This window comes from Aquarana catesbeiana, linkage group LG13 (assembly GCF_042186555.1).
Source record: "Aquarana catesbeiana isolate 2022-GZ linkage group LG13, ASM4218655v1, whole genome shotgun sequence".
NCBI classification, from domain to species: Eukaryota; Metazoa; Chordata; class Amphibia; order Anura; family Ranidae; genus Aquarana; species Aquarana catesbeiana.
This window is the reverse complement of record NC_133336.1, coordinates 236,647,301-236,675,111: the sequence shown is the minus strand read 5'-3', so window position 1 is coordinate 236,675,111 and position 27,811 is coordinate 236,647,301. Positions and strand designations below refer to the sequence as shown.

Below are 27,811 nucleotides of genomic sequence, written 5' to 3'. Positions count from 1 at the left end.
CTTTCCCAGCAAGGTAAGTAAGCACAAGGAATTTAACACGTTCCTGGCAAAACCTACTCATAGAACCAAACAGGTTCCTCTGGGGTTCCCCTTTTTAAGATCTGATTTCAGATAAGGGTTCCAACATTACAAAGCCCTTGCCTCTAAATCGCTTAACTGGCCCTTCCTCCACCAGTGCCTGTAAATGCGAGGAGTCTGTGTTCCTAGGTAATAACTCCTCATAGAACTTCATAGGTTTCTGAAGGCACACTTTTCTTGAGATGATGATCTGTTATTTAGATAAGGTTTCAAAGATTACAAAGCTCTTGATTCTACATTCCTGAGTCCTTAGTGGCTTCTTTTCCAGCAAGGCAAGTAACTGCAAGGAGTTTAACATGTTCCTGGCATAACCTTATCACACACATAGGTTGGACTTGATGGACTTGTGTCTTTTTTTCGACCTCACCTACTATGTAACTATGTAACCTACTCATAGTACCGAATAGGTTCCTCTGCAGTTCCCTTCCTTAAGATCTGATTTCAGATAAGGGTTCCATCATACAAAGCCCTTGACTCTAAATCCATGAGTTGCCTCTTTCCCAACGATGCAAATAACTACAAAGAGTTGAACACGTTCCTGGCCTAACTTCCTTATAGAACTGGGTAGGCTTCTGTGGTGGCTTCCTTGATGATCACCTTCCTTGATGATCACGTTCCTTGATGATCACGTTCCTTGATGATCACGTTCCTAAATGATCTGATTTCAGAAAAAGGTTCTGATATTAAACAGCCCTTTGTTTCTAAATCGCTGAATGACTCTAATGGATGCAAGTGCGAGGAGTTTAATGCATTCGTGTGGTCACCCTTTGAGAGGCCACTTAAAAATCTCTATATTTATAAAGTGACCTCGGAGACGTGGACCCCAACATCAGGGGACCGCAGGCTGTAGAGCGGGATGTTTATCTTGGCCGCGTCCACTCCAGATAGAAGTTTGTATAAGGGATTACTTTATTTATAACTTAATATCGCACCGCCGCTGTCCACTGCCAAAGCCGTGTCTCCAAGATTGCATTTACTGCGACACCCCCCCACCCCCCCTGAATTCTGTAACCCTTTCCCAGCTTCTGTCACCTCACCGCTTAACCCCATCCGGCCTGCGTGACTCCGGCGTGTACGGAATTCACCTCCCCAGCATGTTCTCAGCCTCAACTTCCTCAAATTCTCAGCTTCTCCAAACTAAACATCTATTAAAGCCCCAACGTTTGTCAAAACCTGTCTTTTTTGTTTATTTCTTTGGCAAATATTATGACAAGAGATAAGTGTTCATACTCGGCTACATGATCCCAGCATGCGGATCACATGCATAAATCCCCCCCATGGTTTCTTTTTCTTAGGGACTCTATTGTAAGATCCATGTACTGAGTTCCCGGGTCTGTACACCTGCTGTGCCCATTATGAGGGGCTCCCACCATCCCTGTGCTGAGATCCCAGGTCTATTGACCTTCTGTATCCTATATGAGGGACTCTTACCATCCTTGTGCTGAGTTCCCGGGTCTGTAAACCTGCTGTGCCCATTACGAGGGGTTCCCACCATCCCTGTGCTGAGTTCCCAGGTCTGTACACCTGCTGTGCCCATTACGAAGGGTTCCCATCATCCTTGTGCTGAGTTCCCAGGTCTGTACACCTGCTGTGCCCATTACGAAGGGTTCCCACCATCCCTGTGCTGAGTTCCCGGGTCTGTACACCTGCTGTGCCCATTATAAGGGGTTCCCACCATCCCTGTGCTGAGATCCCAGGTCTATTGACCTTCTGTATCCTATATGAGGGACTCTTACCATCCTTGTGTTGAGTTCCCGGGTCTGTAAACCTGCTGTGCCCGTTACGAGGGGTTCCCACCATCCCTGTGCTGAGTTCCCAGGTCTGTACACCTGCTGTGCCCATTACGAAGGGTTCCCATCATCCTTGTGCTGAGTTCCCAGGTCTGTACACCTGCTGTGCCCATTACGAAGGGTTCCCACCATCCCTGTGCTGAGTTCCTGGGTCTGTACACCTGCTGAGCTAATTATGAGGGGTTCCCACCATCCCTGTGCTGATTTCCCTGGTCTGTACACCTACTGTGCCCATTATGAGGGGTTCCCACCATCCCTGTGCTGAATTCCCGGGTCTGTACACCTGCTGTGCCCATTATGAGGGGTTCCCACCATCCCTGTGCTGAGTTCCCAGGTCTGTACACCTGCTGTGCCCATTATGAGGGGTTCCCACCATCCCTGTGCTGAGTTCCCGGGTCTGTACACCTGCTGTGCCTATTATGAGGGGTTCAGGGCTTTTTTTCTCAGACAATAGGTGCAGGAACTCCCCCTTTCCGAGTCACCCTTTTTCTCCGCCCCTACTCACCTCCCAGTACCGTCCCTTTTAGACAATATAGAACCAAGTATCATTTTGAGGTGCTAAGTAATTTGTATGGAATTTGGTAATGATATCAAGAAAAGCAGTAAAATAGATGCCCTGCAGCCAGCAACAATAGATCCTCCTAACAACAATGGACCAACCACAACAAAATATCCCCGCCAGCAACAGTAGACTCCCAGCAGCATCAACAGATCTCCGCACAGCCAGCATTAATTGTCTGGCTGCCATCAACAATAGACCCCTCCCCCAACAGTAGATCTCTTTCAGCAACAACTGACCCCCCAGCAACAACTCACCCCCCCCAGCAACAATAGGTCCCCCACCAGCAGCAACAATAGACCCCCCTTGCAAAAATAGATCCCCAGCAGTGAGCGTTATTACCCTGCAGCACACCCCAGCACCCCTTGCCATTACATACAGTCCGTCCAAGAGGTGCCGGAACTGCGTTCCCCCGCGTTCCCGCTGAAAAAAAGCTCTGGAGGGGTTAATTTAGTTTATTGAAAAAATCTTACAAACAACAACTTATATACAATAAAACCATAATAAATAAATAAAACATATTTACAAAATAATTGAATATGACTATACAAAACAGAAAGAACAAGAACAAAATAAACGGTGCAAACCAAATTGCACAACATAATCCCTATGAGAGAGCCAGACTAAGGAACATCACCGTCACCATGCATGTAGCCTTTTATCAAAAATATATTTGATCTGAAAATCTAGGGGAGTGAATCAAGAATACAAAGAAAAGCCGCACACCCCGAGATCAACAGGCAGCAGCTACAGAGTCCTGATATTCCTCCATGCCCTTATCCAGACCTCCTGCCGCCACCTGTCTTTCCCAAGACCCTGAATCTTGCCAACCTCACCCAGAATGTCCTACACCACCACTTCGACAGGGAGGATACCTGACATCGTGCACTCCACGTGAAATAACGGACTACTAGACTAACTTAAAAAAGTGTTTCCAAATCATAATCCCGACGAGTCTGGAATGCCCCATACACCCACTCTGCATAACTCATATGGGGGAGGAAGGGTATACTCAGAGTCCTCCCCACCCTCTTGTACAGCTCTATATTAAAAGGGCACTGAAGTAGAAAGTGATCCATGGACTCCACCACTCCTCCACACTCCCCGATCGCTCATGGAAAGAAACTTCAAGTTGCCCTTCACATATAGTTTTCCATGAAAGGCAAGCCAAGCCTGATCCCTAAACTTCATCGGGATTCTCTCTAAATTAATCAATCGCAAACCCACCCCCAAAACCAGGCTTGGGCAATCCCTCAAGGCCAGTGGCACACAGAGTACATGATCCACTTCTCAAGAAGTTTCCTTGGAAGAGATCTGACTTCTCCTGTTACTTGCCACTGCCGAAGCATTTTCAAACACGGGGCAACATAAGCCGGGAGCTTATCATGCTTGACCCTCATGCTTTTCACTGGCCCACCATTTTCCCAGTCTCGCAGAAAGGGCCTAAACCAGGACTGGAAAATACCAACCCACCCAGGCGGTCTCTCTGCCAACATGTTACCAAGATTGTACTTCACAAACATCAGAGAGAAAAAGACTACAGGGTTGATCATCCCTAGACCACCCTCCCGCCTAGGAAGGTAAGTCACATTCCTTTTGACGAGGTTTATTCTGTTCCCCCATAACAGCTGGAAGAAACAACTATAGACCCTGGTATAGAGAGAAACTGGCAAAACGCAAACAAAACTGACATACAGAAAAATCGGAATCAGGTAAGTCTTAATCAGATCAACCTTTTCCCTCAAGGAGAGCCGCCAACCTTTCCAGCTTGCCATCTTGGCATCGGCATTCTCCAGCCTGTTTACCCAGTTTGCATGGCCATAGTCACCTGGGCCAAATTCAATGTCTAGAACTCAAATTTTTTGTTGGGGTTCTCACCTTCCACACCCATCCAGAAAGCTTCACACTTGTCCTGGTTGACCTTTGAACCTGATGCCTCTGCATACTGCCTTTTCAATGAGACCACCTCCTGTGTCTCCCCAGTCCCAGAGACAAAAACAGAAACATCAATAGCATAGGCCACAACCTTCAAAGGAGGCTCACCAGCGATGCCCAAAGGTACCCCACACAATGGTCCACTCTCTAGCCTTCTAATGAAGGGGTCGATTGCAAACACATATAGCAGAGGACTCAATGGACACCCCTGACGCACACCCGAGTGGACCACAAAGGGCTGCCCGACCCAACCATTAACCAGAGGAAAGCTTTCAGCCCCTTTGTACAAAATCTTGAGCCAATCAATGAAACCCCCCTCCAGGCCATATTTGTCAAGAAGGAGCCACAAGTACTCATGATTAACCCGATCAAAGGCCTTAGCCTGACCCAATGTCAGCAAAAAGTTATCCCAACCAGCAGCCCTACAATGCTCCAAGGCCTCCCGGACAGCTAACACCGCTGAGAAAGTGCTTCTACCTTGGACCGAACAGTGCTGGTAGTGGGATAACAAACTGCCTGCCACTGGTGATAATCGCTAGAAAAAATCTTTGTCAGTATCTTTCTATTGACATTAAGAAGGCTAATGGGGCGCCAATTCCCAATCATGGAAGGATCTTTACCCTTTGACAGAAGGATCACTGCAGATTGCCTCATGGAGGGAGGGAGAGAACCCTCATTCAAACAGCCATTAAAAACCTCCGCAAGGTAGGGAGCCAGGATCGTTTAAAAACATTTATAAAATTCGGCTGTCAAACCATCTGGCCCTGGAGTTTTCTTGATGGCTACTTTAACAATAGCCTGGATTACCTCATCTGCAGTGATTTTATCTGTCAAATTCAAGGAACATTACTTTCCAGTCCTGGTGTAGAGTCCAAAAAACTCAACATCCTTGTCAGATCAAGGTTCCTTCCTCCCAGGAGATTGGCATAGTAGGACCTGACAACCTCCAGGATCCCTGACCTAGACTTCGTCAGAGAGCCCGTACTGTCCCTCAGGCTATTGACCGTCTTAACTGCTACACTCTATTTACAGTTCTGGTAAGGGTCAGACGAATGGTATTTCCCGTAATCCCTCTCCTGAACCAAAGAAGCGTGCCGGTCAAAATGATGGCTCCTAAGGAGGAGCTTCACCTCAGAGATCAAGTTTCCTCCGCAAACGCTATTAGGTGATATACTTATCTTCCTGCTTCTTTCTTCCTATGGCCTTGAAAAGCCCAACAGTCCGCTGTTTTACAAGCTTCCACCATTCTGACTTGCTGCTGCAAAAGTCTAGGATCGTTACCTGTGCTTGAAAAAAATCCTCAAAGGATTGTCTTACTCTCTCGTCTACCAGAAGGGCCAAATTCAATCTCCAGATACCCCTCCCCCTAGGCGGCATGTCTGGGGCATTCAGAGTCACAGATAGAATACAGTGATCCAAAAACTCCACTGCCCGACATACAGGTGCCGAAAAAGCAGAGTCTCCCTTTAAAAAACCTATCCTACTCTGACTATTACCTCGCTGAAAAGTGAACCCCGTGCTGTCTGGGCAGCGCTTAATGTGCGCATCTACCAGACCTGCTTCCCTGACTATCGTATTGAGAAAAAGGGTGTCATAGCCCAGCTTATCTCTAAAACCTCTCCTGTCTTTAAACCTAGTAATGATGTTGAAATCACCTCCAAAGATAACCTGCTGGGCCCTTAAAATAAAAGGCTTAGGGGTTGATTTACAAATGGAAAATAGACTGTGCACTTTGAAAAGTGCAGTTGCTCCAGAGCTTAGTAAATAAGCAAAAGCTCTGCTGATTTCCACCATCCATACATGTGCAAGCAAAAATGCTGTTTTTTTTTATTTTCCTTGCACGTGATTGGGTACACATTACAAAGTGAAGCCTTACCTCATTTACTAAGCTCTGGAGCAACTGCACTTGCAAAGGGCAACTGCCCTTTGCAAAGTGCACAGTCTATTTGCCTTTAGTAAATAAACCCCATTATCTTTGTAAAGAGGCATTTCCTGTCCCACTTCGTCTGGGGACCACAGATGTTAATCAGGCGCAAGTCCTGCCCCTTCACAGAGACGTCTAAGACCATGCATCTCCCTATCTTTACCTTAGCTACCCGCTGGCACGTTACCATACCAGAAAAAAGGACCGCAACCCCGCTGTAATGCTCGGCCACAAGAGAGCAAAATGAGAGACCACGTCTCCACTCCTTCTTTGCCAGATGTATATCGGTCAGACTACTCAGATGGGTTTCTTGCAAAAACAAAATGTCAGCATCAAACTCGCTGAGAAAAAATAAGGCCATATGACGAGCACTTACTGATCTTAAGCTGGCAACATTCATGGTTGCCACTTTTAACAGAGTGGGAACTGCCATCAGGGTAGTTGAGGCAGCCGTTTCTTAGCCTGACTACTCCCTCTCCCTGGAGAACCAGCGCGTTTTGTTGCACCCTGGCATTCATCATCCATAGAGGATGCAGAACTGAATGAGTCCCATTCATCGTCATCATCTGACAGGACCCCAAACTTATTTTCTAAAGGCAAAACTTTAGGATTTAAGATAACTGAACCCCTTTTTTTCCTTCTTTTGCCCTCCTCCTATCCTCCAACCAATCCATATCATCAGTAGACAAACCAGAATCAACAGCCTCCCCACACCTATCCTCCCCTTCACCCCCCTTCCCCCCATCTCCCTTCCCGTATCTACCACCAGGCCAGCCTCTTCACCATTTTCCCCACTCCCCTGCACCCCATGATCCTCAATAGAAACCCTGCAGTGTCGGGGGAGGGGAACTGGCACTGCACTTGATGCACCTGCCTCAGCAACTTTTGCTGCCTCTGCAATTTTAGAAGACATAGATACAGAAGGATTGGACACATTCTCTGCAACTGATACCTTATCTACAGACTGGGAAGACACGGGCACACTAGGTAAATGCACAGACTGGGAAGACATAGGCACATGCACAGACAGGGAAGACACACACACATTGGGTATTATCGCAGACTGGTGCACCACAGACTGGGAAGACACAGACACATTGGGTATTGGCACAGACTGGGGCACCACAGATTGGGGAGACACAGACACATTGGGTATTGGCACAAACTCAGAGGGAATCACAGGCACTCCAGCTGCTGAGCTCTGAGCATCCTCCATGTCCAGGCAGAAGAACTCTCTCATGAGCTCAGGCTTGTTGTGCATTGCCTCAGGACACTGACTGTAAGGATGTCTCACCACATTGCACAGATTGCACCTGATGATATTACAGTCCTTTGCCAAATGTCCTATAACCCGACACAGAGAGCACTTCATCACTGGACAGGAGGATGCGAGATGTCCTTTATCTCCACAGAGATCTTTTTGCAGCGCTTTAATAAAAGATGGTCAGCATGTCCCTCCCTAGGAAAGCTGAGGATGGCAGATGCTGGACGACATTGTCAACAACCTTTAATTTTAGCTGCACAGACCATCCCTCCGTCCATATTCCCCGATCGTCCAAAATCTTTTTTAGGGGGCTCAGGACGTCTCCATACCTCCTTAACCATACAGATAAACCCCCTTGTGGTATGGACTCATTATGAGAGGTTCCCACCATCCCTTTGCTGAGTTCCCGGGTCTGTACACCTGCTGTGCCCGTTATAAGGGGTTCCCACTATTCCTGCAAGAATTTATTTATTTTATAACATGGAAAATGTAATAGAAGGAGCTGGGACACATAAAGGTGTGTGAAAACACTCCCTGGGAACAGAGCCAAGAATGATGGGGGGGAGATCTTGTTGTTGGAGTATCCCAGGCATATAAAAATCTGACTCAGCCCAACAAGTTCCACCTATAACCAAATTATGTACTCGCCTTTTAAGGGGTAAATCTTTGCAAGAGATCATTTATTCTAGTGTATTTCAAATGTAGAAATAAAATAGGCAACTATGAGGTCATCTGAGCTATAAATCAAGGCTTTATTTACAGAAATCTATGTATTTCTCACTTCCTTGTGTATTCTGGATGGCCCATCTGAATCCCTTTTGGGAGGACTGAACTCCAACAATATAATTGTTTTCTTACTGGGTCTGAATAATTTTGGGGTGTCATAAAAACAGTGATGGACATTTGGGGAGCATTTTGTGTGACAGCCCAGAGGAATGGTGTATAAATCTCACTAGTCCCTTACTAAAATCTGAATCTCCTTGTCCTGTCATCCCTAACAACTTTCTCTCTTCTAGACCCAAATCCATCCAACCCTCTCCCCTCCTCAACTGTCCCTATTCTAGACCCAAATCCCTCCAGCCCTCTCCTCTTCAGAACTGTCCCTCTTCTAGACCTAAATCCCTCCAACCCTCTCCTCTTGAGAACTGTCCCTCTTCTTAACCCAAATCCCCCATCCCTCTCCCCTTTACAACTGTCCATCTTCTCGACCAAAATCCCTCTATCCCTTTCTCCTCCTCAACTGTCCCTCTTCTAGACTCAAGAACCTCCATCCTCTCTCCTCCACAAATGCCCCTCTTCTAGACCTAGATACCTCCCTCCCTCTCTCCCTCCACCCCTCTGTTCTCCTCAACTGTCCCTCTCCTAGATCCAGATCCCTTCATCCCTCTCTCTTTAACTGTCCCTCTTCTAGGCCCAAGTCCCTCCATCCCTCTCTCCTCCACAAATGTCCCTCTCCTAAATCCAGATCCCTTCATCCCTGATCCCTCTCTCTACAACTGTCCCACTTCTAGACCAAAATCCCTCCATCCCTCTCTCCTCCACAACTGTCCCCCTTCTAGACCCAAAAATCTCAATCCCTCTCCTCAACTGTACCACTTCTAGACCCAAATCCCTCCATCCCTCTCCTTAACTTTGCCTCTTCTGGACCCAAGTCCCTTCATCCCTCTCTCCTCCTCAACTGTCCCTATTCTAGACCCAAATCCCCCCATCCCTCTCTCGTCCACAACTGTCTCCATCCTAGATTCAGATCCCTCCATCCCTCTCTCCTCCACAACTGTCCCTCTTCTAGACCCAAAAACCTCCATCCCTAGGGATTGTGCGATTGGCAAAACCGGAAGTGACGCAGGAGTACGAGCTTGCCGCTCGTGAATTGTTTGTTTGTCAATTACTTTTACAAGTGAGTGTACCAGCTACATTTTTATTTCAATACATTTTTACCAAACATTACTACACTATCTGGAACCTTTCTTCCACATTAACCACTGACACCGAGGATACCTGAGAGGAGGCACCATTCACCATAAGGAACTATCAGCCAGGCCCACCAGAGGTGGACCCCTAGAGGACCCCAGGAGACTGAAGCATTTGACGTTTATTTTTCATGCTGTTACCTTACAGGAGTAAGGTGAGAGGCTAGTGCACATAGAGGTGTCATCACACTGGAGTGGCCAGGCGTCAGCCATTTTTTCACTGCCCTGGTGAAGGAACTTATCACTTACGTATCATCGTTTGATTGACTTATGAATCCTTTATTTGTTTGATTGCTAATTTGTGCCTTGAACAGCACATGGGACCTTCACCCTTGTTTTTTTGCACTTTATTCATTCACGTATTTGTCTCTGTTTCTTGCACATATTTATCGTGTTTGCCACCATGAATCATATTTTTTACTTTGTTTGCACAAGTTCTTTGTGGAATTATTTATATATATATGGATTTGATTCATTGATGTTTCATGCACTTGCACTTTAAGTGGAAGATTTTCATTTACTATATATCACCATTATTCAATAGCGCAGCGCCACCATTGTTATTTTTTCATTTTATCTGCCATGGATTAGCTGAACGGTGTGTGCAGCAGTTGGTTGTTTTTTATTGCACCTGGTCTCATTTGACAGCATGAGAGTATCACAATTTCATTCAGATCCCTCCATCACTCTGTCCTCCACAACTGTCCCTATTCTAGACCCAAATACCTCCATCCCTCTCTCCTCCACAACTGTCCCTATTCTAGACCCAGATACCTCCATCCCTCTCTCCTCAACTGTCCCTCTTCTAGACCCAAACCCCTCAATCCCTCTCTCCTCCACAACTGTCACTCTCCTAGATCCAGATCCCTCCATCCCTCTCTCCTCAACTGTCCCTCTTCTAGACCCAAACCCCTCAATCCCTCTCTCCTCCACAACTGTCACTCTCCTAGATCCAGATACCTCCATACCTCTTTCCTCAACTGTCCCTCTTCTAGGCCCAAGTCCCCTCCATCCCTCTCTCATCAATTGACCCTCTTCTATATCCAAGTCCCTCCGCCCCTTTCTCCTCAACTGTCCCTCTTCTAGACCCAAGTCCCTCCATCCCTCTCTCCTCTGAAACTGACCCTCTTCTAGACCCAAGTCCCTCCATCCCTCTCTCCTCCGCAACTGTCCCTCTCCTAGATCCAGATTCCTCCATCCCTCTTTCCTCAACTGTCCCTCTTCTAGACCCAAACCCCTCTATCCCTCTCTCCTCCACAACTGTCCCTCTCCTAGATCCAGATCCCTCCATACCTCTTTCCTCAATTGTCCCTCTTCTAGGCCCAAAACCCCTCCATCCCTCTCTCCTCAATTGACCCTCTTCTATACCCAAATCCCTCCACCCCTTTCTCCTCAACTGTCCCTCTTCTAGAACCAAGTCCCTCCATCCCTCTCTCCTCTGCAGCTGTCCCTCTTCTAGACCCAAACCCCTCTACCCCTTTCTCCTCCACAAATGTCCCTCTCCTAGATCCAGATCCTTCCATACCTCTTTCCTCAACTGTCCCTCTTCTAGGCCCAAGTCATCTCCATTTCTCTCTCCTCCCCAACTGTGCCTCTCCTAGATCCAGATTCCTCCATCCCTCTCTCTTCAACTGTCCCTCTTCTAGACCCAAATCCCTCTCCTCAACTGTCCCTCTTCTACACCCAAACCCCTCCATCCCTCTTCTCAACTGTCCCTCTTCTATACCCAAATCCCTCCATCCCTCTGTCTTCCACAACTGTTCCTCTCCTAGACCTGAGTCCCTCCATCCCTTTCTTCTCAACTGTCCCTCTGCTAGACCCAAGTCCCTCCATCCCTCTCTCCTCCCCAACTGTGCCTCTCCTAGATCCAGATTCCTCCATCCCTCTCTCTTCAACTGTCCCTCTTCTAGACCCAAATCCCTCTCCTCAACTGTCTCTCTTCTACACCCAAACCCCTCCATCCCTCTTCTCAACTGTCCCTCTTCTATACCCAAATCCCTCCATCCCTCTGTCTTCCACAACTGTTCTTCTCCTAGACATGAGTCCCTCCATCCCTATCTGTTCAACTATCTCTCTTTTAGACCCAAATCACTCTATCCTTCTGAACAACTTTCCATCTTCAGGACCCAAATCGTCCATTCCTTTCACTCCTCCACAAATGTCAAGTTTTGATATCCCCGATGGGTAGATTTTCCATCACTTCCTGTTCCTGTGACAACCGTACAAGACATGGAGGAAGTGGATGTCCCTTGGACAGGTACAGACAACAAAATAAAAACAATGTCGGCAGTTTTGTGTCCTTGTTGGAGAGATTTCCTTCTTCTCTTGACAAGTGCAGTGATAGTTCCCCAGCTAAGAAACAAATAACAATAAAAACCTGACAAAGGTTCAAACCCTCCCCCCCTCTATCCGAAACCTTTGGAATATGACTTTTGGGTGGACTGTACTTTTAAAGGCCTAATCCCTGAAAGAGATGACTGAGCGTAGCCTGGCGGAATGTCCGCCCAGAGCGATGGCCGCTGAGTGAATCATTTCTCAGAGATAAGTTTGCTGAGCTGTTGTGAAAGTTTTAGGATCCCGGGGTCAGCCGAGAGGCTTCCTGTCAATGGGGAGGGGAAGTTCCCAGCTTGTTGCAGCCTGGAAGGCCCAGAGTCCCGGGACAGCAAATCCAGCCAGAATTCTGTGCAAGATTACAGGAAAGAAGACTGAAGGAGAGAGAAGAAGAAGGAAAGATAGAAGAGAGAAGAAGAGACCTCCAGAGCCTCATGAATGAGACCAGCAACTCACTGCAAACACAAGATAACATTGAGGACCAAAGAGGACTTCCTGGTCACCAGAACTGACCAACATCCAGGACTAGACCCTAAAATCCTCATCCTGGACCAGCCCCCAAAATACTCATCCCCTGGAAGAGGTGAGAACCTTCCCGAATCCTCATCATCTTTATATTTTTAATGAAACTCATGTCACTCGAGCAATCTATATTTTATCTATTGATCTGTCTTTCACTCTATCCATTATCTATCTATCTATCTATCTATCTATCTATCTATCTATCTATCTATCTATCTATCTATCTATCTATCTATCTATCTATCTATCTATCTATCTATCTATCTATCTATCTCTCTAGCCAAACATCCATCTATCCCATATTGGTCTGTTTGTCCATCTGTCCATCTGTCTATCTGTCTGTTTACTTATCTATCTATAAAATATCGATCTGTCTATAAAACCTGTATCTATTTATTCATCTATTTACAGTGAGGGGAAAAAGTATTTGCTCCCCTGCTGATTTTGTACGTTTCCCACTGAAAAAAGAAATGATCAGTTTGTCATTTTAATGGTCGGTTTATTTTAACAGTGAGAGACAGAATAACAACACAAATATCCAGAAAAATGCATTTCAAAAAAGTTATACATGGATTTGCATTTTAATGAGTGAAATAAGTATTTGATCCCCTATCAATCAGCAAGATTTCTGGCTCCCAGGTGTCTTCTATACAGGTAACAAGCTGAGATTAGGAGCACTCCCTTAAAGGGAGTGCTCCTAATCTCAGCTTGTTACCTGTATAGAAGACACCTGTCCACAGAAGCAATCAATCAGATTCCAATCTCTCCACCATGGGCAAGACCAAAGAGCTGTCCAAGGATGTCAGGGACAAGATTGTAGACCTACACAAGGCTGGAATGGGCTACAAGACCATCGCCAAGCAGCTTGGTGAGAGGGTGACAACAGTTGGTGGGATTATTCACAAATGGAAGAAACACAAAATAACGATCAATCTCCCTCGGTCTGGGGCTCCATGTAAGATCTCACCTTGTGGAGTTTCAATGATCATGAGAATGGTGAGGAATCAGCCCAGAACTACACGGGGGAATCTTGTAAATGATCTCCAGGCAGCTGGGACCATAGTCACCAAGAAAACAATTGGTAACACACTACACTGTGAAGGACTGAAATCCTGCAGCGCCCGCAAGGTCCTCCTGCTCAAGAAAGCACATGTACAGGTCCGTCTGAAGTTTGCTATTGAACATCTGAATGATTCAGAGGAGAACTGGGTGAAAGTGTTGTGGTCAGATGAGACCAAAATGGAGATCTTTGGCATCAATTCAACTCGCTGTGTTTTTTTAGGAGGAGAAATGCTGCCTATGACCCCAAGAACACCATCCCCACCACCAAACATGGAGGGGGAAACATTATACTTTGGGGTGTTTTTCTGCTAAGGGGACAGGACAACTTCACCGCATCAAAGGGACGATGGACGGGGCCATGTCCTGTCAAATCTTGGGTGAGAACCTCCTTCCCTCAGCCAGAGCATTGAAAATGGGTCATGGATGGGTATTCCAGCATGACAATGACCCAAAACACACGGCCAAGGCAACAGAGGTGTGGCTCAAGAAGAAGCACATTTGGTCCTGGAGTGGCCTCACCAGTCTCCAGACCTCAATCCCATAGAAAATATGTGGAGGGAGCTGAAGGTTCGAGTTACCAAACGTCAGCCTGAAAACCTTAATGACTTGGAGAGGATCTGCAAAGAGGAGTGGGACAAAATCCCTCCTGAGATGTCTGCAAACCTGGTGGCCAACTACAAGAAACGTCTGACCTCTGTGATTGCCAACAAGGGTTTTGCCACCAAGTACTAAGTTATGTTTTGCAAAGGGGTCAAATACTTATTTCACTCATTAAAATGCAAATCAGTTTATAACTTTTTTTGAAATGCGTTTTTCTGGATATTTTGGCTGTTATTCTGTCTCTTACTGTTAAAATAAACCAACCAATAAAATTATAGACTGATCATTTCTTTGTCAGTGGGCAAACGTACAAAATCAGCAGGGGATCAAATACTTTTTTCCTATCTATATCTTATCTATTGATCTGTCTTTTAGTCTATCCATTATCTATCTATCTATCTATCTATCTATCTATCTATCTATCTATCTATCTATCTATCTATCTATCTATCTATCTATCTATCTATCTATCTATCTATCTATCTATCTATCCTATATTGCCAAAAGTATTGGGACGCCTGCCTTTACACTCACATGGACTTTAATGGCATCCCAGTCTTAGTCCGTAGGGTTCAATATTGAGTTGGCCCACCCTTTGCAGCTATAACAGCTTCAACTCTTCTGGGAAGGCTTCCACAAGGTTCAGGAGTGTTTCTATGGGAATGTTTGACCATTCTTCCAGAAGCGCATTTGTGAGGTCTGGCACCGATGTTGGATGAGAAGGCCTGGCTCACAGTGTCCACTCTAATTCATCCCAAAGGTGTTCTATCAGGTTGTGGTCAGGACTCTGTGCAGGCCTGTCAAGTTCCTCCACCTCAAACTCGCTCATCCATGTCTTTATGGACCTTGCTTTGTGCATTCGTCCAAATCATTTGGTGGAGGGGGGATTATGGTGTGGGGTTGTTTTTCAAGGGTTGGGCTTGGCCCCTTAGTTCCAGTGAAGGGAACTCTTAAGGCGTCAGCATACCAAGACATTTTAGACAATTTCATGATCCCAACGTTTTGAGAACAGTTTGGGGATGGCCCCTTCCTGTTCCAACATGACTGCGCACCAGTGTACAAAGCAAGGTCCATAAAGACATGGATGAGCGAGTTTGGGGTGGAGGAACTTGACTGGCCTGAGTCCTGACCTCAACCTGATAGAACACCTTTTGGGATGAATTAGAGTGGAAACTGCGAGCCAGGCCTTCTCATCCAACATCAGTGTCTGACCTCACAAATGCTCTTCTGGAAGAATGGTCAAACATTCCCATAGACACACTCCTAAACCTTGTGGACAGCCTTCCCAGAAGAGTTGAAGCTGTTATAGCTGCAAAGGGTGGGCCAACTCAATATTGAACCCTACGGACTAAGACTGGAATGTCATTAAGGTTCATGTTGTGTGTAAAGGCAGGCGTCCCAATACTTTTGGTAATATTGTGTATTGTGTATCTATCAATTATCTATCTAGCTACTATTTATCTATCCATCCATCTATCATCAGTCTGTTTACCTCTATCTATCTATCTATCTATCTATCTATCTATCTATCTATCTATCTATCTATCTATCTATCTATCTATCTATCTATCTATCTATCTATCTTTCTCTATTCAGAATCTTCTTGCTGCCTTTTTATAATATAATAATATTCTATCCTAGAACAATACCAGCAGAAAAAACTTAAACAATAAATGAATTACAGTAAAAAAAAAATCTTTCTAAACAATCTCAAAGTTCCATGTAATAATCTCCAATCCTTCTTTATATTGCCATCAGTCTTGCCCACCAGCCGCAGTTCCTATCAGACTTCCGCAGGGCACCTCGTTGATGGGGGGGGGGGGGCACACAGAACAAAGCCTTCTATTTCTTTCCTCACGGAAGTGTTAAATAAGCCGTCGAAGATCCAAATATAACTTATTAATAAAGAGCAATAATAACAATGAGGCAGCTGTGACTGTTTGGATAAATGTCTGGGGGGGGGCAGTAACAATGGCGCGTGCGGCGCACACATCCCACCATTCATGGAGGGCCTCGGCGGCGGGAAGGACGGGCCCAGGAGGAAGCAGAGCTGTGTGGTTTGGTTTCCTGGCCTCTTCCTGTTTCTCTTCCACTTCGGGGAGGATGTGATGGTGAACGCAGCGCTGTTCACAAGCTGTGCTTCGGACTGATGTGGGGGGGGGGGGGGGGGGGACCGCAGTTCTTCCGATGGTCACAGACAATAGGTGGCGGGGACAATACACAAAGAGGGATCTTTGGTCTGTGTGTTGCGTCTTCTGACCAGACAGTCTCTAGGAAAAGAAAAAAAAAAAAAAAATTGCCAAATCCGCAGCCAATCAGAATCCAGGAAACATCTACAGGCTATGCCAATGTTGGTTACGATGGGATATATCTGTGGGCTTTTAATTGCAGGGACAATCCATCCTAACATTCACACGACCACCACAAATAATCTTTGTATTATGTATACTATATTTGTTTTCTGTAATCATCAGCTCCATCTAGTGGCCATAATGTGGTATTTACCTGAAATGTCTCCATCGGATAAATACCACATTATGGCCACTAGATGGAGCTGATGACCACAGGAAATAAATATATTATACATAATGTAGTGATTATTTGTGACGGTGAATTGAAATACGGCTGAAAAAAATAAATCGAATGCAGTCACCACATCTGAGGACTGGTATACTGCAATATAATATATTTTTCGAGTTTAGATAAACTTTATATTACTATAATTTACTTAAAACTGAACTCTAAATAATAAATCCATTCATCATGTGTATTCTTCCTGGAATCTCGGTGTGCTTTGTGTATTTCTTCTAGATCTGTGCAGGAATCCAGTGTAAGACTTCCTGTAATAAAGACCGCCCACTGCTGCTCTCTCTCCTTGTGCAGGGTGACTGGTCTCATCTAAACCCCTCCTGTACTTTTCTGTAGTAGGTGGAGCCTGATGGGCCCCTCCCACAACTCTGCTCTCTCTCCTTGTGCAGGGTGACTGGTCTCGTCTCCGCCCCTCCTGTACTTTTCTGTAGTAGGTGGAGCCTGATGGGCCCCTCCCACAACTCTGCTCTCTCTCCTTGTGCAGGGTGACTGGTCTCGTCTCCGCCCCTCCTGTATTTTTCTGTAGTGGGTGGAGCCTGCTGGGCCCCTCCCATGGCTCTGCTCTCTCTCCTTGTGCAGGGTGACTGGTCTTGTCTCGCCCCCCTCCTGTATTTTTCTGTAGTGGGTGGAGCTTGCTGGACCCCTCCCACAGCTCCGCTCTCTCTCCTTGTGCAGGGTGACTGGTCTTGTCTCCTCCCCCTCCTGTAGTGGGTGGAGTCTGATGAACCCCTCCCACAGCTCTGCTCTCTCTCCTTGTGCAGGGTGACTGGTCTTGTCTCCGCCCCCTCCTGTCGTTTTCTGTAGTGGGTGGAGCCTGATGGGCCCCTCCCACAGCTCTGCTCTCTCTCTCTCCTTGTGCAGGGTGACTGGTCTTGTCTCCGCCCCCCCTCCTGTAGTTTTCTGTAGTGGGTGGAGCCTGACGGCCCCTCCCACAGCTCTGCTCTCTCTCTCCTTGTGCAGGGTGACTGGTCTTGTCTCCGCCCCCTCCTGTAGTTTTCTGTAGTGGGTGGAGCCTGATGGGCCCCTCCCACAACTCTGCTCTCTCTCTCTCCTTGTGCAGGGTGACTGGTCTTGTCTCCGCCCCCTCCTGTAGTTTTCTGTAGTGGGTGGAGCCTGACGGCCCCTCCCACAGCTCTGCTCTCTCTCCTTGTGCAGGGTGACTGGTCTTGTCTCCGCCCCCCTCCTGTAGTTTTCTGTAGTGGGTGGAGCCTGATGGGCCCCTCCCACAGCTCTGCTCTCTCTCTCCTTGTGCAGGGTGACTGGTCTTGTCTCCGCCCCCCTCCTGTTGTTTTCTGTAGTGGGTGGAGCCTGATGGGCCCCTCCCACAGCTCTGCTCTCTCTCTCCTTGTGCAGGGTGACTGGTCCTATATCCGCCCCCCTCCTGTAGTTTTCTGTAGTGGGTGGAGCCTGCTGCTCTCTGCACAGGCTATGTTTAGCACAGTGATGATGTCACAGCTACTTTTACAAAGTAATATCTGAGTTTGCAAACATTTTTGGTGTACAAAGTGGATGGATATCCCTTGTGGCTTTAAAGGAATATAATTAAATTCAACTTGTGTGCCCAGAGTTCAGCTTTAATCAGGTTTCTGTTAAAGGTCACCTGAGAGCTACACACATAGATGATTGATTCTGAAACTCTCATTAGCTGGCTGTCACTCTGATGGTTTCAGTGCTCGGAGCCCGCATGCAAATCACGAGTCCTGACTTTGCTGCGGTTGAACTGGCTTTGTGCTTGTCATAGGTGAATGATTTAGAAAGTGAAGGCAGCCAGGCAAAAATCAGAAGAGGAAGCCAGGACTGGCGACCTCTAGAGCACATGTGTCAGATATAATGCCCTGCGGGCCGAATGTGGCCCACCAGGCCATTTCATGTGGCCATCGCACCCAAGGCCTGAACTCTGCACTCTGTACATAGCGCACCCCTGAACTCTACACTCTGTACATAGCGCACCCCTGAACTCTGCACTCTGTACATAGCGCACCCCTGAACTCTGCACTCTGTACATAGCGCACCCCTGAACTCTGCACTCTGTACATAGCGCACCCCTGAACTCTGCACTCTGTACATAGCGCACCCCTGAACTCTGCACTCTGTACATAGCGCACCCCTGAACTCTGCACTCTGTACATAGGGCACCCCTGAACTCTGCAGTCTGTACATAGGGCACCCCTGAACTCTGCACTCTGTACATAGCTCACCCCTGAACTCTGCACTCTGTACATAGCGCACCCCTGAACTCTGCACTCTGTACATAGCGCACCCCTGAACTCTACACTCTGTACATAGCGCACCCCTGAACTCTGCACTCTGTGCATAGCACACCCCTGAACTCTGTTCATAGTGCACCCCTGAATTCTGCACTCTGTATATAGCTCACCCCTGAACTCTGCACTCTGTACATAGCGCACCCCTGAACTCTGCACTCTGTACATAGTGCACCCCTGAACTCTGTACATAGCGCACCCCTGAACTCTGCACTCTGTACATAGCGCACCCCTGAACTCTGTACATAGTGCACCCCTGAACTCTGCACTCTGTACATAGCGCACCCCTGAACTCTGCATTTTGTACATAGTGCACCCCTGAACTCTGTACATAGTGCACCCCTGAACTCTGCACTCTGTACATAGCGCACCCCTGAACTCTGCACTCTGTACATAGCGTACCCCTGAACTCTGCACTCTGTGCATAGCACACCCCTGAACTCTGTACATAGTGCACCCCTGAATTCTGCACTCTGTACATAGCTCACCCCTGAACTCTGCACTCTGTACATAGCGCACCCCTGAACTCTGCACTCTGTACATAGTGCACCCCTGAACTCTGTACAAAGCGCACCCCTGAACTCTGCACTCTGTACATAGCGCACCCCTGAACTCTGTACATAGTGCACCCCTGAACTCTGCACTCTGTACATAGCGCACCCCTGAACTCTGCATTCTGTACATAGTGCACCCCTGAACTCTGTACATAGTGCACCCCTGAACTCTGCACTCTGTACATAGCGCACCCCTGAACTCTGCACTCTGTACATAGCGTACCCCTGAACTCTGCACTCTGTACATAGCGCACCCCTGAACTCTGCACTCTGTACATAGCGCACCCCTGAACTCTGTACATAGTGCACCCCTGAACTCTGCACTCTGTACATAGCGCACCCCTCAACTCTGCACTCTGTACATAGCCCACCCATGAACTCTGTACCTAGCGCACCCCTGAACTCTTTACTCAGTACATAGCGCACCCCTCAACTCTGTACATAGCGCACCCCTGAACTCTGTACATAGAGCACCCCTCAACTCTGTACATAGAGCACCCCTGAACTCTGCACTCTGTACATAGGGCACCCCTGAACTCTGCAGTCTGTACATAGGGCACCCCTGAACTCTGCACTCTGTACATAGCTCACCCCTGAACTCTGCACTCTGTACATAGCGCACCCCTGAACTCTGCACTCTGTACATAGCGCACCCCTGAACACTACACTCTGTACATAGCGCACCCCTGAACTCTGCACTCTGTGCATAGCACACCCCTGAACTCTGTACATAGTGCACCCCTGAATTCTGCACTCTGTACATAACTCACCCCTGAACTCTGCACTCTGTACATAGCGCACCCCTGAACTCTGCACTCTGTACATAGCGCACCCCTGAACTCTGCACTCTGTACATAGCGCACCCCTGAACTCTGTACATAGTGCACCCCTGAACTCTGCACTCTGTACATAGCGCACCCCTGAACTCTGCACTCTGTACATAGTGCAACCCTGAACTCTGTACATAGTGCACCCCTGAACTCTGCACTCTGTACATAGCGCACCCCTGAACTCTGCACTCTGTACATAGCGTACCCCTGAACTCTGCACTCTGTACATAGCGCACCCCTGAACTCTGCACTCTGTACATAGCGCACCCCTGAACTCTGTACATAGTGCACCCCTGAACTCTGCACTCTGTACATAGCGCACCCCTCAACTCTGCACTCTGTACATAGCGCACCCCTCAACTCTACATAGCGCACCCCTGAACTCTGCACTCTGTACATAGCCCACCCATGAACTCTGTACCTAGCGCACCCCTGAACTCTTCACTCAGTACATAGCGCACCCCTCAACTCTGTACATACCGCACCCCTGAACTCTGTACATAGAGCACCCCTCAACTCTGTACATAGAGCACCCCTAAAACTCTGTACATAGCGCACACCTCAATTCTGTACATAGCGCACCCCTGAACTCTGCACTCTGTACATAGCGCACCCCTGAACTCTGTACATAGTGCACCCCTGAACTCTGCACTCTGTACATAGCGCACCCCTCAACTCTGCACTCTGTACATAGCGCACCCCTCAACTCTGTACATAGCGCACCCCTGAACTCTGCACTCTGTACATAGCCCACCCATGAACTCTGTACCTAGCGCACCCCTGAACTCTTCACTCAGTACATAGCGCACCCCTCAACTCTGTACATAGCTCACCCCTGAACTCTGTACATAGAGCACCCCTCAACTCTGTACATAGAGCACCCCTAAAACTCTGTACATAGAGCACCCCTAAAACTCTGTAAATAGCGCACCCCTGAACTCTGGACATAGCGCACACCTCAATTCTGTACATAGCGCACCCCTCAACGCTGCACTCTGTACATAGCTCACCCCTCAACTCTGCACTCTGTACATAGCGCACCCCTGAACTTTACACTCTGTACATAGCGCATCCCTCAACTCTGTACATAGCGCACCCCTGAACTCTGCACTCTGTACATAGCGCATCCCTCAACTCTGTACGTAGCGCACCCCTCAACTCTGTACATAGCGCACTCCTCAACTCTGTACATAGCGCACCCCTGAACTCTGCACTCTGTACATAGCGCACCCCTCAACTCAGTACATAGCGCACCCCTGAACTCTTCACTCTGTGCATAGCGCACCCCTGAACTCTGTACATAGCGCACCCCTGAACTCTGTACATAGCGCACCCCTGAACTCTGCATTCTGTACATAGTGCACCCCTCAACTGTGTACATAGTGCACCCCTCAACGCTGCACTCTGTACATAGCTCACCCCTCAACTCTGCACTCTGTACATAGCGCACCCCTCAACTCTGTACATAGCGCACCCCTCAACTCTGCACTCTGTACATAGCGCACCCCTGATCTCTGTACATAGTGCACCCCTGATCTCTGCACTCTGTACATAGCGCACCCCTCAACTCTGTACATAGCGCACCCCTAAACTCTGCACACTGTACATAGTGCATCTCTCAACTCTGCACTCTGTATATAGCGCACCCCTCAACTCTGTACATAGTGCACCCCTCAACTCTGTACATAGCGCTCCCCTCAACTCTGTACATAGCGCACCCCTCAACTCTGTACATAGCGCACCCCTCAACTCTGCACTCTGTACATAGCGCACCCCTCAACTCTGCACTCTGTACACAGCGCACCCCTCAACTCTGCACTCTGTACACAGCGCACCCCTCAACTCTGCACTCTGTACATAGTGCACCCCTCAACTCTGTACATAGCGCACCCCTCAACTCTGTACATAGCGCACCCCTCAACTCTGTACATAGCGCACCCCTCAACTCTGCACATAGCGCACCCCTCAACTCTGCACTCTGTGCATAGCGCACCCCTGAACTCTGCACTCTGTGCATAGCACACCCCTGAACTCTGCACTCTGTACATAGCACACCCCTCAACTCTGCACACTGTACATAGCGCACCCCTCAACTCTGCACATAGCACACACCCTCAACTCTGTATATAGCACACACCTGAACTCTGCACTCTGTGCATAGCGCACCCCTGAATTCTGCACTCTGTGCATAGCGCACCCCCGAACTCTGTATTCTGTACATAGCGCACCCCTGAACTCTGCACTCTGTAAATAGCGCACCCCTGAACTCTGCATTCTGTACATAACGCACCCCTGAACTCTGCACTCTGTGCATAGTGCACCCCTGAACTCTGCACTCTGTGCATATCGCACCCCTGAACTCTGCATTCTGTACAATGCGCACCCCTGAACTCTGCACTCTGTGCATAGCGCACCCCTGAACTCTGCACCCTGTGCATAGCGCACCCCTGAACACTGTATTCTGTATTTAGCGCACCCCTGTACTCTGCACTATGTACATAGCGCGCCCCTGAACTCTGCACTCTGTGCATAGCGCACCCCTGAACTCTGCACTCTGTGCATAGCGCACCCCTGAACTCTGTATTCTGTATTTAGCACACCCCTGTACTCTGCACTCTGTACATAGTGCATCCCTGAACTCCGCACATAACGCACCCCTGGTATGTATTGCCCCTTTAAGATCCTCCCACTGGTAATGTAATTTGGCCACACCCACAAATTTCACAGTCTCACCCTCAGAGATCACTCAGACTACACACTGAAACTTTGTAGCGATGAGAGTAGGGGGCTGATCTGTGTCAAACACTTGTGATCGCAGCTAAGAACGGCACAGACACCAGGATTTACCTGACTGTATCATCTCCAAGCCGGCATCTCAGTCCAGAAAGTAGATGGCGAGCCTGGATTATTCCTGAACAAAGTTGGGCCCTCCTTCTGGAGGAAAGACAGATGAAGACGTTGTCAGGGGAGATCTCTGTGAGAGAAAAGTTACATTGTCTGGGTACTCCCCCCCCGGCACGGTCTGCTTTTCTCTCCAGAAAGACGGCACCATCTTTATTCGGGCATCATTACTGAGCATGCAGCACTTACCATATACACTAAATCTGATGATAGGTGAGATTTAAAGAGGACCTGTCAGGACATTGCTGAGTTAGGGAGTCCAGAGCTGAGCACACCTCTCCTCCTCCTTGCCGCTGAAGAACATGACACTCTATATAAGTGACACAGGTGACACCCTACGTATCTGGCCATACCGCTTCTGCAGGAAACAAAGAGAAAAGTGTGAAACCACAACAAGCTCCTCGCTCAGCGCTCCACCTTATCCGCGCGACCTCGCCCGCAGCGCCCGCGTTTATTTCATGACATAACCCATGGCTCTGATTAAAGAGAACCTGTCACTCCCCAAACTGCAGCATAGACCACGCCCGAGGCCCCGGAGCACAGGCCATCTCAATGCGATTTCTGCAATAAAGAGAACCTCTCATGCTTCCGCTGTCCTTAAAGTGTATGTAAACCCTGACAATGAACTCCAGCCAATCACAATCCAGGAAAAGTCCACCGACTACACCATAATTGGCTAAAATGGTGCACTTCTATGTGCTTGTGGGCCTTGTTTAAAGGGACAGTCCACCCAAAATGATAGTGATATTTCACTTTTGACATGTGAACCTGAACACTGAACTTCTCCTATTTAGTCCGGTAAATTTACAACTGAAAGTGGTTTGTTATATCTGTTTGATAAGTGCAATACATATTTGTTGATCCTGCCAGAAATCCTGTGAGCTGAGAGTTCTCTGTGCTCTCTGTCTGTTAACAGTTGACTTTGTTCTCAGGTCTGACGAGGGCTTTGGCAGGTAGTGTAGTAGGACTACAGAACACCTCCCCCCTTTCCTCATTTTTATAACATAGAGCAGTGATGTCGAACCTTGGCACCCCAGATGTTTTGGAACTACATTTCCCATGATGCTCTGGCACTCTGCAGTGTAGTGGAGCATCATGGGAAATGTAGTTCCAAAACATCTGGGGTGCCAAGGTTCGCCATCACTGCCCTATGTTATAAAAATTAGGAAAGAGGGGAGGTGTTCTGTAGTCCTACTACACTTCCTGTCAAAGCCCTCGTTCACGTTGAAGCGACTGGTCATGTGATTTGACAGGACAAATCGCATGACAAGTCCCATGCCTTTTTTTTTGCCGGCAATGGCACCCTTCCAATCGGTGCGACGCCGCCTTTGCAAAAGTAGTTCCTGCGCTACTTTTGCCGATTTCGGGTGCGACTTCAATAGACACCTGTGCATGAAGCCACACAGATGTCTTTCAAGTCGCCCCTGAAGTCGCATGGACATGCTGCTTTGAAATCGTGCGGCTTCAGATGAAAGCCATGTTCAATGTGAACGGGGACTAAGGCTCCCTTCACACCATGGCGTTCCGTGTTGCGGGCAGAATCGGCTGCAATACTGAATCGCTGCAAATCGCAGGAAAGCCCTTGCGATCCCGTTATTTTCAATGGCACTCAAATCTCTTTTGGGCGACAGGCGATTCTGTTTGCGTGATTTTGCCGCGATTGTCGCCCGATGAACCGCGGTAAAATCGCTAAAATCGTAAAAACCGAGTTGCGATTTGGGTGCCATTGAAAATAACAGGGATCGCAAGGGCGTCCTGAGATTTGCGGCAATACGGAATCGCGGGCAAGAATAGCGTCGATTTTGCCCGCAAAAACAGAACGCCATGGTGTGAATGAAGCTTTAGGCCCCATTCACATCAATGCATAATGCTTTTGAGTTATTCCTTTTTTTTTTGCTGTGCTTTCCATGTTTTTTTACTGCGATTTTGCCATGACTTGCGTTTTGCAGTTTCTATGCATTTTTTTTTTTTTAAGACAGATTTAAAAACGCAAATTGCAGCAATATCATGGTAAAAACGCAGTAAAAACGCACTACATGCTTTTCTGCAGCTTCTCTATTGAAGTCTATTAAACCAAAAAAGCATTTAAAAAAAGTCCCTGACCCTTTCCTAAAACGCAGAGGCACGAAAATGCATTTATGTGAACGTGTTCCATAGGAACCCATGTTAAAAAAAAAAATGTCCTGCATTTCTACAAAAAGCGAAAAAAGCATGAAAAACGCATTGGTGTGAATAGAGCCTTATGGTGGCAAGTTTGTTCCTCCATTGATACAATATGTGTTGTTAGTTACCCTAGTAGGGATGCACCAATATTTCGGCCGCTGAAAATTATCGGGTAAAATAGGATTATCTGCATTTTGCCTGTAGAAAAAAAAAAAAAAAAAACGTGCCGATAATGGCATGCTGTGTCCTGTTGACTTCAATACAAGATTGCGTCCCATTGAATTTAATGCAAAAATGCCCCCTATTGACTTCAATGTAAAATTACGTCCCATTGCCTTCAACACAAAATCACGTCCCATTGGCTTCAATGCAAAAAAAAAAAAAAAAACCGCTTCCCATTGACTTTAATGCTAAATTGCGTCCCATTGACTTCAACGTGAAATCACGTCCCTTTGACTTGAATGCAAAATTGCTTCCCATTGACTTTAAGGCTAAATTGCGTCCCATTGGCTTGAATGCAAAATCACTTCCTATTGACTTTAATGCAAAATCACGTCCCTTTGACTTGAATGCAAAATTGCTTCCCATTGACTTGAATGCAAAATCACTTCCTATTGACTTTAATGCAAAATCACGTCCCTTTGACTTGAATGCAAAATTGCTTCCCATTGACTTGAATGCTAAACTGTGTCCCATTGGCTTGAATGCAAAATCGCTTCCTATTGACTTTAATGCTAAATTACGTTCCATTGACTTCAATGCCAAAAAAAACGCCAGCCACATTAATTAAATTTAATTTTTTTTTTTTTTTTAAACTGTCCACCCCCATCAAATCATTCCCCGCATCTATTACCTTTTGTACCACCACCCCCTCCCTTTAGAATGTAAGCTCTATGAGCAGGGCCCTCCTGTACCTTTTTGTATTGAACTGTACTGTAATTGTGTTTTCTCCCCCCCTATACATTGTAAAGCGCTGCGTAAACTGTTGTCGCTATATAAATCACGTATAATAATAATAATATTAATTTTAGGTTTCAGTTTTGGGCCGAGTGCATCATGAATTTGTTTTTGTCACTTTTTACACTTTCTTGGTGAATGAGTAGGGGTACTATGCGCCCCATACTCATTCACATGGGGGGGGGGGGGGGAGCCGGGCTATGGGGGCCCCCCTATTAAAGGGGGCTTCCAGATTCCGATAAGCCCCCTGCTGCAGACCCCCAAAACCACCGGCCAGGGTTGCGGGGAAGAGGCCCTTGTCCCCATCAACACGTGGACAAGGGCCTCTTCCCTGCAACCCTGGCCGGTGGTTTTGGGGGTCTGCAGCAGGGGGCTTATCAGAATCTGGAAGCCCCCTTTAATAAGGGGGCCCCCAGATCCAGGCTCAACATCAACATGGGGACAAGGTGCTTTGGGCCTCTCCCACCCCAAAGCACCCCCCTATGTGGAGGGCATGTGGCCTGGTTTGGTTCAGGATGGGGGGGGGGGGGCGCTTGCTCGTCTTCCCTTTCCTGACCTGCACGCTCGGATAAGGGTCTGGTATGGATTTTGGGGGGACCTCACGCCGTTTTTCTACTGATTTTTTTTTATTGCTGGCAATTCTTGTTTTTACATTCAGCTGTCAGCGGGGAAGCGTGCGTACATGCGGTAAAAATGAAGCATGTGTATGGTCACGGACGTATCGCCCTTCTCAATGTTACCCTTGTGAATGAAGTCGGGGATGGCATCCAAGCCAATAGATGGACATGATCGGCGGGAGAATTATTAACCGCTTCCCGACCAGTGCACGCCGATATACGTTGGCAGGATGGCACTGGTGGGCAAAAGGGCATATACGTACGTCCCCTTTAAGAAGCATTGCGGCGGGCGCGCGCGCCGCATTCTCTGTGACTGTGACCGCGCGGACGTGATGTCCGCCGGGTGCCTGCGATCGTGTCACGAAGAGGAAGAACGGGGAGATGCCTATGTAAACAAAGCATTTCCCCATTCTGCCTAGTGACAGGACAGAGATCACAGCTCTCTCATCAGGAGCAGTGATCTCTGTCATGTGTGTTGTGGCCCCTCCCCCCCACAGTTAGAATCACTCCCTAGGACACACTTAACCCCTTCATCACCCCCTAGTGGTTAACCCCTTCACTGCCAGTGTCATTTACACAGTAATCAATGCATTTTTATAGCCTTGATCGCTGTATAAATGCCAATGGTCCCAAAATAGTGTAAAAAATGTCCGACGTGTCCGCCATAATGTCGCAGTCCCGATAAAAATCGCAGATCTCTGCCATTACTAAAAAAAAAAAAAATTAATAATAAAAATGCCATAAAACTATCCCCTATTTTGTAGATGTTATAACTTTTGCGCAAACCAATAAATATACGCTTAATGCAATTTTTTTTTACCAAAAATATGTAGAAGAATACATATCGGCCTAAACTGAGGGAAAAAATTGTTTTTTTATATATTTTTTGGGGGATATTTAT

General features: G+C 47.4%; 1 protein-coding gene across 1 annotated transcript in view; it reads left to right on the top strand.

Annotated features, from left to right (window-relative positions):
* The first annotated feature begins 11,834 nt into the window (after positions 1–11,834).
* Positions 11,835–27,811, top strand: part of TNFAIP8L2 (TNF alpha induced protein 8 like 2) — a 67,489-nt gene continuing 51,512 nt past the window's right edge. Inside the window, exon 1 of the mRNA XM_073609575.1 lies at positions 11,835–12,434. The gene's annotated coding sequence lies outside the window, so the exon portion shown is untranslated. The remainder of the gene's footprint in view (positions 12,435–27,811) is intronic.